The sequence below is a fragment of the Vitis vinifera genome, chromosome 17, assembly GCF_030704535.1.
Source record: "Vitis vinifera cultivar Pinot Noir 40024 chromosome 17, ASM3070453v1".
In the NCBI taxonomy this organism is placed as follows: domain Eukaryota; kingdom Viridiplantae; phylum Streptophyta; class Magnoliopsida; order Vitales; family Vitaceae; genus Vitis; species Vitis vinifera.
The window spans coordinates 13,574,469-13,589,674 of NC_081821.1; positions in this window are offsets into that span (position 1 = coordinate 13,574,469).

Consider the following 15,206-nt stretch of genomic DNA (forward strand, 5'->3'; position numbering starts at 1 on the left):
ACTATTTTAGTCTTGTGACTTTGAAAACGGAGCATCTAAATAATAGAGAATTTCGTTCCCATGATATTGCGGGAACTTTGGATAAGTGGTATGTATTACATGGTAATCATAGTTTTGTAAAATCTGGACAACATATAATTTTTTTTAACTCCACATCAGCCTAGAAGATTCGATACGACAACACTTGTAATCAGACATAGACTTAACCAAGAATTGATATCAATTCTACAATATTTTTGTAATACATATTTTATTTACTTTTTAATTTTTTATTTTATATATTTTTATTTGGTTAATATTTCCTATCCGGTGACATGTTTGAAGCAATTCAATACTTGGTATCATCAAAGAAGCTGGAAGATGGATTTGGTATGGATAATGTAGCAGTGGTGAACGATAGAGGGAAATTACAAGATTATGTGATGTTAATATGGGACTAGATCTTCACTTTATCCATAATAATATTGCACATGTGTTACACGACATTTTGAACAACTGCTATAGGCTTGAAATAAATCAAACTAATGATTTTAGATTGCTTATTGATGTTTTAAGGGATCCACGAGCATTTCATGAGTAAGATTATTCATATATTAATTTTTTATTTATTGTTTTAATTTATATTAATTATTAATTGTTCGTTTGCTCGCCCACGTATCTCTGCTTCAATATAGCAGATCATCAAATGTGTGGGCCTTTAGGAGGACATTGGCACATGTTTCTGCAGGATATCCATGTATTAGCTCTTCATGGACCCAATGGGTGAAAAATAAAGAATTGAAAAGGGTTTTGGCATGGCAAAGTTCTCATTATTCAAATTACCCTTGGTCATTTTTTTTCTTTATGGGGAATCTTGTAGCTCATGATGTTGTGACAATTTTACTTTATATTTATGCATTATTATTTTTTTTGTAAATCTAAAAGATGTATGTGTTAATGTAGTGTAGGAAAATGCTCAAGTTTTAGACAAAGAGTTAAACCTTCTTTGGCTAGGTTTTCTTGGGATGGTATTCGATATGCTACTAGCATTTCACATAAATTTGATTAAGAGTAAGTGTTACATACAACATACTTATGCCTTTTTTTTTTATTAACTTTTCTAACACATTGAGAGTCTCAATGTGCAGTGGATAAATTGTAAAAAAATTACTATTTATTTTTTTTAAGAATTATTGATATTAATGGCAGGTTTAACGTCCGTAGCACTATCAGCTAATATAATCTCAAACATATTAAAGACAATATATATGAAGCAGAAGCAAAAGGAAACTATTTTAGGTTGGTGACTTTGACAACGGTGCATCCAAAGAAGAGAGAATTTCGTTCCTATGATATTGCGGGAACTTTGGATAAGCAGTATGTGTTAGCTGGCTATCATAGTTTTGTAAAATCTAGACAACGTAAAATTGTTTTTTAACTCCACATGAGCCTACAACATTGGATATGACAACACTAACTTGTAATCAAAGATAGACTTAAGCAAGAATTGATATCAATTCTACGGTGTTTTTGTAATAAATAGTTTATTTACTTTTTAACATTTGTTTATTTTATATATTTTTATTTAGTTAATGTTTCCTATTCGGTAACATGTTTGAAGCTATTCAATACTTTGTGTCATCAAAGAAGCTGGAAGACGGATTTCGTATGGATAATGTAGCAGCGGTGAACAGTAGAAGGAAAATCACAAGGTCATGTGATGACAATATGGGACTAGATCTTCAGTTTATCCATAATAATATTGCACGTGTCTTGCACGACTTTTTGAACGACTGCTATGGGCTCGAAATGAATCAAACTAATGATTTCAAATTGGTTATTGATGTTTTAACGGATCCACGAGCATTTCATGAGTAAGATTATTCATATATTAATTTTTATTTATTGTTTTAATTTATATTAATTATTAATTGTTGGTTTTATTTGTTGTACAATGATGTTTTCACGACTATACATAAGCATCCCTTATTTATGACTACTTCTTGTCGTACTACTTTTCGTTTGCTCGCCCACGTATCTCTAATTCAATATAGCAGGTCATCAAACGTCTTGGCCTTTAGGAGGAATTTGTCAAATATTTCTACAGGTTATTGATGTATTAGTTTTTCATGGACCCAATGGGGTAAAAATAATAATAGACCATATTATAGCCAAAAATTGAAAAGGGTTTTGGCATGGCCAAGTTCTCATTATTCAAATTACCTTTGGTCATTTTTTGTTTTCATGCGAAATCTTGTAGTCCATGATGTCGTGGCAAGTTTAATTTATTTATGTTTTATTGATACATTATTTTATTTTTTATAAATCTAAAAGCTATATATGTGTTTATGTAATGTAGGGAAATGCTCAAGTTTTAGACGAAGAGTTAAACCTTCTTTTGCTGGGTTTTTTTGGGATGGTATTCCATATGGTACTATCATTTCACATAAATTTGATTAATAGAAAGTGTTACATTCAAGATACTTATGCCATTTTTTTTTATTAACTTTTCTAACACATTGAGAGTCTCAATGTGCAGTGCATAGATTGTGAAAAAAATTACTATATATTGTTTTACGAATTATTGATATTAATGGCAGGTTTAACATCCGTATGACTACCAGCTACTATAATGTCGAACATATTAAAGACAATATATATGAAATGGAAGCAAAAGGAAACAATTTTAGTTTGGTGACTTTGAAAACGGTGCGTCAAAAAAATAGAGAATTTCATACCAATGATATTACGGGAACTTTGGATAAGCAATATGTTTTAGCTAGCTATCATAGTTTTATAAAATCTGGACAACGTATAATTATTTTTTAACTCCACCTCATCTTACAATATTGGATACGACAACACCAACTTGTAATCAGACATAGACTTTAGCAAGAATTGATATCAATTCTACGGTAGTTTTGTAATAAATATTTTATTTACTTTGTAATGTTTTTTTATTTTATATATTTTTATTTAGTTAATATCTTCTATCCGGTGACATGTTTGAAGTTATTCAATACTTTGTATCATCAAAGAAGCTGGAATTTGAATTTGGTATGGATAATGTAGCAGTGGTGAACAGTAGAGAGAAAATTACATGATTATGTGATGACAATATGGGACTAGATCTTCAGTTTATCCATAATAATATTGCACGTGTGTTACACGATATTTTGAACAACTACTATGGGCTCGAAATAAACCAAACTAATGATTTCAGATTGCTTATTGATGTTTTAAGGGATCCACGAGTATTTCATGAGTAAGATTATTCATATATTAATTTTTATTTGTTGTTTTAATTTTTATTAATTATTAATTGTTGGTTTTTTTGTTGTACAATGATATTTTCACGACCATACATAAGCATCCCTTATTTTTGACCCCTTCTTGCCATACTATTTTTCGTTTGCTCGCCCACGTATCTCTACTTCAATATAACAGATCATCAAACATGTTGGCCTTTTAGGAGGACTTTGGCGCACATTTCAGTAAGATATCCATGTATTAGCTCTTCATGGGCCCAATGGATGAAAAATAACAATAGACCAAATTATAGCCAAGAATTGAAAAGGGTTTTGGCATGGCCAAGTTCTCATTGCTCAAATTACCCTTGGTCAATTTTTTTCTTCATGGGAAATCTTGTAGCTCATGATGTCGTGGCAAGATTAATTTATTTCTTTTTTATTTATACATTATTTTTTTTTTTATAAATCTAAAAGATGTATGTGTTAATGTAATGTAGGAAAATGCTCAAGTTTAAGATGAAAAGCTAAACCTACTTTGGCTTGGTTTTCTTGGGATGGTATTCTATATGCCACTAGCATTTCAAATAAATTTGATTAACAATAAGTGTTACATACAATATACTTATGCCATTTTTTTAACTCCACATTAGCCTACAAGATTGGATACGACAACACCAACTTGTAATCGGACACAGACTTAACCAAAAATTGCTATCAATTCTACGCAATATCTTGTTTTTTATTTTTTTTATTAACTTTTCTAACACATTGAGAGTCTCAATGTGCTGTCGATAGATTGTCAAAAAAATTAGTATATATATTTTTACGAATTATTGATATTAATGACAGGTTTAACGTTCGTAGCACTATTAGCTAATATAATGTCAAACATATTAAAGATAATATATGTGAAGCATAAGAAAAAGGAAACTATTTTAGGTTGGTGACTTTGAAAACAGTGCATCCAAATAATAAAGAATTTTGTTCCTATGATATCGCGGAAACTTTGGATAAGCAGTGTGTGTTAGCTGGCTATGATTGTTTTGTAAAATCTGGACAGCGTATAATTTTTTTTGACTCCACATTAGCCTACAAGATTGAATACGACAACACCAACTTGTAATCGGACATAGACTTAACCAAGAATTGCTACCAATTCTATGCAATATCTTGTTTTTTATTTTTTTATTAACTTTTCTAACACATTGAGAGCCTCAATGTGCAGTGGATAGATTGTGAAAAAAATTAGTATATATTTTTTTACGAATTATTGATATTAATGACAGGTTTAATGTTCGTAGCACTATCAGCTACTATAATGTCAAACATATTAAAGACAATATATATGAAGTAGAAGCAAAAGAAAACTATTTTAGGTTGGTGACTTTGAAACTAGTGCATCCAAATAACAGAGAATTTTGTTCCTATGATAATGCGGGAACTTTTGATAAGCAGTATGTGTTAGCTGGCTACCATAGTTTTGTAAAATTAGGACAATGTATAATTGTTTTTTAACTCCACATAAGCCTACAAGATTGGATACGACAACACCAACTGGTAATCGGACATAGACTTAACCAAGAATTTCTATCAATTCAACGATATTTTTGCAATATATATTTTTATTTAATTCATATTTCCTATTCGGTGACATGTTTGAAGCTATTCAATACTTGGTATCATCAAAGAAGCTGGAAGATGGATTTGGTGTGGATAATGTAGCATTGGTGAACAGTAGAGGGAAAATTACCGGATTATATGATGACAATATGGGACTAGATCTTCAGTTTATCCAAAATAATATTGCACGTGTGTTACACAACTTTTTGAACAACTACTATGGGCTCGAAATAAATCAAACTAATGATTTCAGATTGTTTATTGATGTTTTAAGGGATCCATGAGCATTTCATGAGTAAGATTATTCATATATTAATTGTTATTTATTGTTTTAATTTATATTAATTATTAATTGTTGGTTTTATTTGTTGTACATTGATGTTTTCTTGACCATACATAAGCATCCCTTATTTATGACCCCTTCTTGTCGTACTACTTTTCGTTTGCTCACCCATGTATCTCTGCTTCAATATAGCATATCATCAAACGTGTTGGCCTTTATGAAGACTTTTGCCCATATTTCTGCAGGATATCCATGTATTAGCTCTTTATGGACCCAATGGGTGAAAAATAACAATAGACCAAATTATAGGCAAGAATTGAAAAGGGTTTTGGCATGGCCAAGTTCTCATTATTCAAATTACCCTTGGTCCTTTTTTTCCTTCATGGGGAATCTTGTACCTCATGATGTTGTGGCAATTTTAATTTATTTTTGATTTATTTATACATTTTTTTTATAAATCTAAAAGATGTATGTGTTAATATAGTATAGGGAACTGCTCATGTTTTAGACGAAGAGTTAAACCTTCTTTGGCTTGGTTTTCTTGGGATGGTATTCGATATGCTAGTAGCATTTCACATAAATTTGATTACGAGTAAGTGTTACATATAACATACTTATGCCATTTTTTTTAAATTTTTTAGTAACTTTTCTAACACATTGAGAGTCTCAATGTGCAGTGGATAGATTGTGAAAAAAAATTACTATATATTTTTTTACGAATTATTGATATTAATGACAGGTTTAACGTCTGTAGCACTATCAGCTACTATAATGTCAAACATATTAAAGACAATATATATGAAGCATAAGCAAAAGGAAACTATTTAAGGTTGGTGAGTTTGAAAAAAATGCATCAAATAACAGAGAATTTTGTTCCTACGATATTGCGGGAACTTTGGATAAGCAGTATCTGTTAGTTGGCTATCATAGTTTTGTAAAATCTGGACAGCGTATAATTGTTTTTAACTCCACATCAGCCTACAAGATTGGGTACAACAACACCAACTTGTAATCGGACACAGACTTAACCACGAATTGATATCGATTCTACGATATTTTTATAATACATATTTTATTTACTTTTTAACATTTTTTTATTTTATATATTTTTATTTAGTTAATATTTCCTAGCCGGTGACACGTTTGAAGTTATTCAATACTTGGTATCATCAAAGAAGCTAGAAGATGGATTTGGTATGGATAATGTAGCAGTGGTGATCGGTAAAGGGAAAATGACAAGATTATTTGATGACAATATGGGACTAGATCTTCAGTTTATCCATAATAATATTGCACGTGTCTTGCACGACTTTTTGAACAACCGATATGGGCTCGAAATGAATCAAACTAATGTTTTAAGGGATCCATGAGCATTTCATCAGTAAGATTCTTCATATATTAATTTTTATTTATTGTTTTACTTTTTATTAATTTTTAATTGTTGGTTTTATTTGTTGTACAGTGATGTTTTCACGACCATACGTAAGCATTCCTTATTTATGACCTCTTCTTGTCGTACTACTTTTCGTTTGCTCGCCCACGTATCTCTACTTCGATATAGCATATCATGAAACGTGTTGGCCTTTAGGAGGACTTTGGCACATATTTCTGCAGGATATCCATGTATTGGCTCTTCGTGGACCCAATGGGTGAAAAATAATAATAGACCAAATTATAGCCAATAATTCAAAAGGGTTTTCTCATGGCCAAGTTCTCATTATTCAAATTACCCTTACTCATTTTTTTTCTTCATGGGGAATCTTGTAGCTCATGATGTTGTAGCAAGTTTAATTTATTTCTGTTTTATTTATACATTATTTTTTTTTTTTTGATAAATCTAAAAGATGTATGTGTTTATTTAATGTAGGGAAATGCTCAAGTTTTAGACGAAGAGTTAAACCTTCTTTGGCTTGGTTTTCTTGGGATGGTGTTCTATATGCTACTAGCATTTCACATAAATTTGATTAACAGTAAGTGTTACATAGAACATACTTATGCCATTTTTTTTTATTAACTTTTCTAACACATTGAGAGTCTCAATGTGCAGTGGATAGATTGTGAAAAAAATTACAACATATTTTTTCAAGAATTATTGATATTAGTGACAGGTTTAACTTTTCTAATACATTATTTTTTTTTATAAATCTAAAAGATATATGTGTTGCATTCAACATAGTTATGCCTTTTTTTTTTTATTAACTTTTCTAACACCTTGAGAGTCTCAATGTGCAGTGGATAGATTGTGAAAAAAATTATTATCTATTTTTTTTTATGAATGAGTGATATTAATGATAAGTTGAACGTCTGTAGCACTATCAACTACTACAATGTCAAACATATTAAAGACAATATATATGAAGCAGAAGTAAAAGGAAACTATTTTAGGTTGGTGACTTTGAAAACAGTGCATCTAAATGACAGAGAATTTCGTTCCTATGATATTGAGGGAACTTTGGTTAAGTAGTATGTGTTAGCCGGCTATCATAGTTTTGTAAAATCTGGACAACGTATAATTGTGTTTTAACTCCACATCAGCCTACAAGATTGGATACAACAACACAAAGTTGTAATCGGACATAGACTTATGCAATAATTGATATCAATTCTACAGTATTTTTGTGATAAATATTTTATTTACTTTTTAATGTTTTTTTATTTTATATATTTTTATTTAGTTAATATTTCCTATACGGTGACATTTTTGAAGCTATTCAATACTTGATATCATCAAAGAAGCTGGAAGATGGATTTGGTATGGATAATGTAGGAGTGGTGAACGGTAGAGGGAAAATCACAATGTCATGTGATGACAATATGGGACTAGATCTTCAGTTTATGCATAATTTTATTGCACGTGTCTTTCACGACTTTTTGAACGACTGCTATCGGCTCAAAATGTATCAAACTAATGATTTCAAATTGCTTATTGATTTTTTAAGGGATCCACGAGCATTTCATTAGTAAGATTATTCATATATTAATTTTTATTTACTGTTTTAAATTATATTAATTATTAATTGTTGGTTTTATTTGCTTTACAGTGATGTTTTCACGACCATACATAAGCATCCCTTATTTATGACCCCTTCTTGCCAACCTAATTTTCGTTTGCTCGCCCACTTATCTCTGCTTCAATATATTAGATCATCAAACATGTAGGCCTTTAGGAGGACATTGGCATATATTTCAGCAGGATATCCATGTATTAGCTCTTCATGGACCCAATGGATGAAAAATAATAATAGACCAAATTATAGCCAAGAATTATAAAGGGTTTTGGCAAGACCAAGTTCTCATTATCCAAATTACCCTTGGTCATTTTTTTTCTTCATGGGGAATCTTGTAGCTCATGATGTCGTGGCAAGTTTAATTTCTTTCTGTTTTATTTATACATTTTTTTTTAATCAATCTAAAAGGTTTATGTGTTAATGTAATATAGGGAAATGCTTAAGTTTTAGACGATGAGTTAAACCTTCTTTGGTTTGGTTTTCTTGGAATGGTATTCTATATGCTACTAGCATTTCACATAAATTTGATTAAGAGTAAGTGTTACATACAACATACTTATGCCATTTTTTTAATTAACTTTTCTAACACATTGAGAGTATCAATGTGCAGTGGATAGATTGTGAAAAAAATTACTATATATTTTTTTACGAATTCTTTATATTAATGACAAGTTTAATGTTTGTAGCATTATCAGCTACTATAATGTCAAACATATTAAAGACAATATATATGAAGCAGAAGCAAAATGAAACTATTTTAAGTTTGTGACTTTGAAAACGGTGCATCTAAATCACAGAGAATTTTATGTCTATGATGTTGCGGGAACGTTGGATAAGCAGTATTTGTTAGCTAGCAATCATAGTTCTGATAAATCTAGACAACTTATAATATTTTTTTAACTCCACATCAGCCTACAAGATTGGATACGACAACACCAACTTGTAATCGGACATAGACTTAACCAAGAATTGATATCGATTCTACGGTATTTTGGTAATACATACTTTATTTACTTTTTAATTTTTTTTATATTATGTATTTTTATTTAGTTAATATTTCCTATCCGGTGACATGTTTGAAGCTATTCAATACTTGGTATCATCAAAGAAGCTGGAAGATGGATTTGGTATGGATAATGTAGTAGTGGTGAACGGTAAAGGGAAATTACAAGATTATGTGATGACAATATGGGACTAGATCTTAAGTTTATCCATAATAATATTGCACGTATTTTACACAACATTTTGAACAACTACTATGGGCTCGAAATAAATCAAACTAATGATTTCAGATTGTTTATTGATGTTTTAAGGGATCCACGAGCATTTCATGAGTAAGATTATTCATATATTAATTTTTATTTATTGTTTCAATTTATATTAATTATTAATTGTTGGTTTTATTTGGTGTACAGTGATGTTTTCACGACCATACATAAGCATCCCTTATTTATGACCCCTTCTTGTCCTACTACTTTTCGTTTGCTCGCCCACGGATCTTTGCTGCAATATAGCAAATCATCAAACGTGTGGACCTTTAGGAAAACTTTGGCACATATTTCCGCAGGATAACCATGTATTAGCTCTTCATGGACCCAATGAATGAAAAATAATAATAGACCAAATTATAGCCAAGAATTGAAAAGGGTTTTCGCATGACCAAGTTCTCATTATTCAAATTACCCTTGGTCTTTTTTTTTTCTTCATGGGGAATCTTGTAGCTCATGAGGTCGTGACAAGTTTTTTTTATTTATGTTTTACTTATACATTATTCTTTTTTTTATAAATCTAAAAGATGTATGTGTTAATGTAATGTAGGGAAATGCTCAAGTTTTAGACGAAGAGATAAACCTTCTTTGGCTTGGTTTTCTTGGGATGGTATTCTATATGCTACTAGCATTTCACATAAATTGGATCAACAGTAAGTGTTACATACAACACAGTTATGCCATTTTTTTTATTAACTTTTCTAAAACATTGAGAGTCTCAGTGTGTAGTGGATAGATTGTTAAAAAAATTACTATATATTTTTTTACGAATTATTGATATTAATGAAAGGTTTAACGTTTGTAGCACTATCATCTACTATAATGTCAAACATATTAAAGACAATATATATGAAGCAGAAGCAAAAGGAAACTATTTTAGGTTGGTGACTTTGAAAATGGTGCATCAAAATAACAGAGAATTTCGGTCTTATGATATTGCGGGAACTTTGGATAAGTAGTATGTGTTAGTTGGTAATCATAGTTTTGTAAAATCTGGACAACGTATAATATTTTTTTAACTCCACATCAGCCTACAAGATTGGATACGACAACACCAACTTGTAATCGAACATAGACTTAACCAAGAATTGATATCAATTCTACGGTATTTTTGTAATACCTATTTTATTTATTTATTTTTATCTAGTTAATATTTCCTATCCGGTGACATATTTGAAGCTATTCAATACTTGGTGTCATCAAAGAAGTTGGGAAATGGATTTGGTATGAATAATGTAGTAGTGGTGAACGGTAGAGGAAAATTAAAAGATTATGTGATGACAATATGGGACTCGATCTTAAGTTTATCCATAATAATATTGTACGTGTGTTACACGACATTTTGAACAACTGCTATGGGCTCGAAATAAACCAAACTAATGATTTCAGATTGCTTATTGATGTTTTAAGGGATCCACGAGCATTTCATGAGTAAGATTGTTCATATATTATTTTTTATTTATTATTTTAATTTATATTAATTATTAATTGTTGGTTTTACTTGTTGCATAGAGATGTTTTCACGACCATACATAAACATCCCTTATTTATGACCTCTTCTTGCCATACTACTTTTCGTTTGCTTGCCCACGTATCCCTTATTCGATATAGCATATTATCAAATGTGTTGGCCTTTAGGAGGAGTTTGGCACATATTTCTACAGGATATCCATGTATTAGCTCTTCATGGACCCAATGGGTGAAAAATAATAATAGACCAAATTATAGCTAAGAATTGAAAAGGGTTTTGGCATGGCCAAGTTCTCATTATTCAAATTACCCATGGTCATTTTTTTTCTTCATGGGGAATCTTGTAGCTCATGATGTCGTGGCAATATTACTTTCTTTTTTTTTTATTTATGCATTATTTTTTTATATAAATCTAAAAGATGTATGTGTTAATGTAGTGTAGGGAAATGCTCAAGTTTAGACGAAGAGTTAAACCTTCTTTGGCTAGGTTTTCTTGGGATGGTATTCGATATGCTACTAGCATTTCACATAAATTTGATTAAGAGTAAGTGTTAGATACAACATACTTATGCCATTTTTTATTTTTTTATTAACTTTTCTAGCACATTGAGATTCTCAATGTGTAGTGGATAGATTGTGAAAAAAATTAGTATATATTTTTTTACAAATTATTGATATTAATGATAGGTTTAATGTTTGTAGCACTATCAGCCACTATAATGTCCAACATATTAAAGATAATACATATGAAGAAAAAGCAAAAGGAAACTATTTTAGGTTGGTGACTTTGAAAATGGTGCATCCAAATAACAAAGAATTTCGTCCCTAAGATATTGCGGGAACTTTGAATAAGTAGTATGTTTTAGCTGGCTATCATAGTTTTGTAAAATCTGGACAATGTATAATTGTTTTTTAATTCCACATCAGCCTACAACATTGGATACGACAACACCAACTTGTAATCGGACATAGACTTAAGTAAGAATTGATATAAGTTCTACGGTGTTTTTGTGATAAATGTTTTATTTACTTTTTAATGGTTTTTTTATTTTATATATTTTTATTTCGTTAATATTTCCTATCCGGTGACATGTTTGAAGCTATTCAATACTTTGTATCGTCACAGAAGCTGGAAGATGAATTTGGTATGGATAATGTAGCAGTGGTGAACGGTGGAGGGAAAATTACATGATTATGTGATGATAAATGGGACTAGATCTTCAGTTTATCCATAATAATATTGCACGTGTGTTACACGATATTTTGAACAACTACTATGGGCTCGAAATAAACCAAACTAATGATTTCAAATTGCTTGTCGATGTTTTAAGGGATCCTCGAGTATTTCATGAGTAAGATTATTCATATGTTAATTTTTATTTGTTCTTTTAATTTCTATTAATTATGAATTGTTGGTTTTATTTGTTGTATAGTGATATTTTCACGACCATACATAAGCATCCCTTATTTATGACCCCTTTTTGTCGTACTACTTTTCGTTTGCTCGCCCACGTATCTCATCTTCGATATAGCAGATCATCAAACGTGTTGGCCTTTAGGAGGACTTTGGCACATATTTCTGTAGGATATCCATGTATTAGCTCTTAATGGACCCAATGGATGAAAAATAATAATAGACAAAATTATAGCCAAGAATTGAAAACAGTTTTGGCATGGCCAAGTTCTCATTATTAAAATTACCCTTGGTCATTTTTTTTCTTCATGGGGAATCTTGCATCTCATGATGTCGTGGCAAGTTTAATTTATTTCTATTTTATTTATACATTATTTTTTTTATAAATCTAAAAGATGTATGTGTTAATGTAATGTAGGGAAATGCTCAAATTTTAGATGAAGAGTTAAATCTTCGTTATTCTATATGCCACGAGCATTTCACATAAATTTGATTAACAATAAGAGTTACATAAAACATACTTATGCCTTTTTTTTTAATTTTTTTTTACTTCTTTATTAAATTTTCTAACACATTGAGAGTCTCAATGTGCAATGGATAGATTGTGAAAAAAATTACTACACATATTTTTACGAATTATTGATATTAATGACATGTTTCATGTCCGTAGCACTATCAGCTACTATAATGTCAAACATATTAAAGACAATATATATGAAGCAAAAGCAAAAGGAAACTATTTTAGGTTGTTGACTTTGAAAACAGTGCATCCAAATAACAGAGAATTTCGTTCCTATGATATTGCGGGAACTTTGGATAAGTAGTATTTGTTATCTAGCAATTACAGTTTTGTAAAATCTGGACTACATATAATATTTTTTTTAACTACACATCAGCCTACACAATTGGATATGACAACACCAACTTGTAATTGGACAAAGACTTAACCAAGAATTGATATCCATTCTACGGTATTTTTGTAATACATATTTTATTTAATTTTAAATTTTTTTACATTTTATATATTTTTATTTAGTTAATATTTCCTATTTGGTGACATGTTTGAAGCTATTCAATACTTGGTATCATCAAAGAAGCTGGAAGATGGATTTGGTATGGATAATGTAGCAATGGTGAAAGGTATAAGGAAATTACAAGATTATGTGATGACAATATGAGACTAGATCTTAAGTTTATCCATAATAATATTGCACGTGTGTTACACGATATTTTGAACAACTGCTATGGGCTCGAAAAAAATCAAACTAATGATTTTAGACTACTTATTGATGTTGTAAAGGATCCACGAGCATTTCATGAGTAAGATTATTCATATATTAATTTTTATTTATTGTTTTAATTTATATTAATTATTAATTGTTGGTTTTATTTGTTGTACAATGATGTTTTCACGACCATACATAAACATCCCTTATTTGTGACCCCTTCTTGTTGTACTACTTTTCGTTTGCTCGCTCACGTGTCTCTACTTCAATATAGCAGATTATCAAACGTGTGGGTCTTTAGGAGGACTTTGGCCCATATTTTCGCAGGATATCCATGTATTAGCTCTTCATGGACCCAATGGATGAAAAATAATAATACACCAAATTATAGCCAAGAATTGAAAAGGGTTTTGGCATGGCTAAGTTCTCATTATTCAAATTACCCTTGGTCATTTTTTTTCTTCATGGGGAATCTTGTAGCTCATGATGTCATGGCAAGTTTAATAAATCTAAAATATGTATGTGTTAATGTAATGTAAGGAAATGCTCAAGTTTTAAACGAATAGTTAAAACTTCTTTGGCTTGGTTTTCTTGGGATGGTATTCTATATGCTACTAGCATTTCACATAAATTTGATTAACAGTAAGTGTTACATACAACATACCTCTGCCATTTTTTTATTTTTTATTTATTAACTTTCCTAACACATTGAGAGTCTCAATGTGTAGTGGATAGATTGTGAAAAAAATTACTATATATTTTTCTTACGAATTAATTATATTAATGACAGGTTTAACGTCCGTAGCACTATCAGCTACTGTAATGCCAAACAAATTAAAGACAATATATATGAAGCGGAAGCAAAAGGAAATTATTTTAGGTTGGTGACTTTGAAAGCGATGTATCCAAATAACAGAGAATTTCGTTCCTATGATATTGCGGGAACTTTGGATAAGTAGTATGTGCTAGCTGGCAATCATAGTTTTGTAAAATCTGGACCATATATAATATTTTTTTAACTACACATCAGCCTACATGATTGGATACGACAACACCGACTTGTAATCGAACATAGACTTAACCAAGAATTGATATCAATTCTACGGTATATTTGTAATACATATTTTATTTCCTTTTTAATTTTTTTCATTTTATATATTTTTATTTAGTTAATATTTCCTATCCAGTGACACGTTTGAAGCTATTCAATACTTGGTATCATCAAAGAAGTTGGAAGATGGATTTGGTATGGCTAATGTAGCAATGGTGAATGGTAGAGGGAAATTACAAGATTATGTGATGACAATATTAGACTAGATCTTAAGTTTATCCATAATAATATTGCACGTGTGTTACACGACATTTTGAACAACTTCTATGGGCTCGAAATAAATCAAACTATTGCTTTCAGATTGCTTATTGATGTTTTAAGGGATCCACGAGCATTTCATGAGTAAGATTACTCATATATTAATTTTTATTTATTATTTTAATTTATATTAATTATTAATTGTTGGTTTTATTTGGTTCACAACGATGTTTTCACGACCATACATAAGCAACCCTTATTGATGACCCCTTCTTGGCATACTACTTTTTGTTTGCTCGCCCACGTATCTCTGCTTCAATATAGCATATCATCAAATGTTTTGGCTTTTAGGAGGACTTTGGCACATATTTCGGTAGG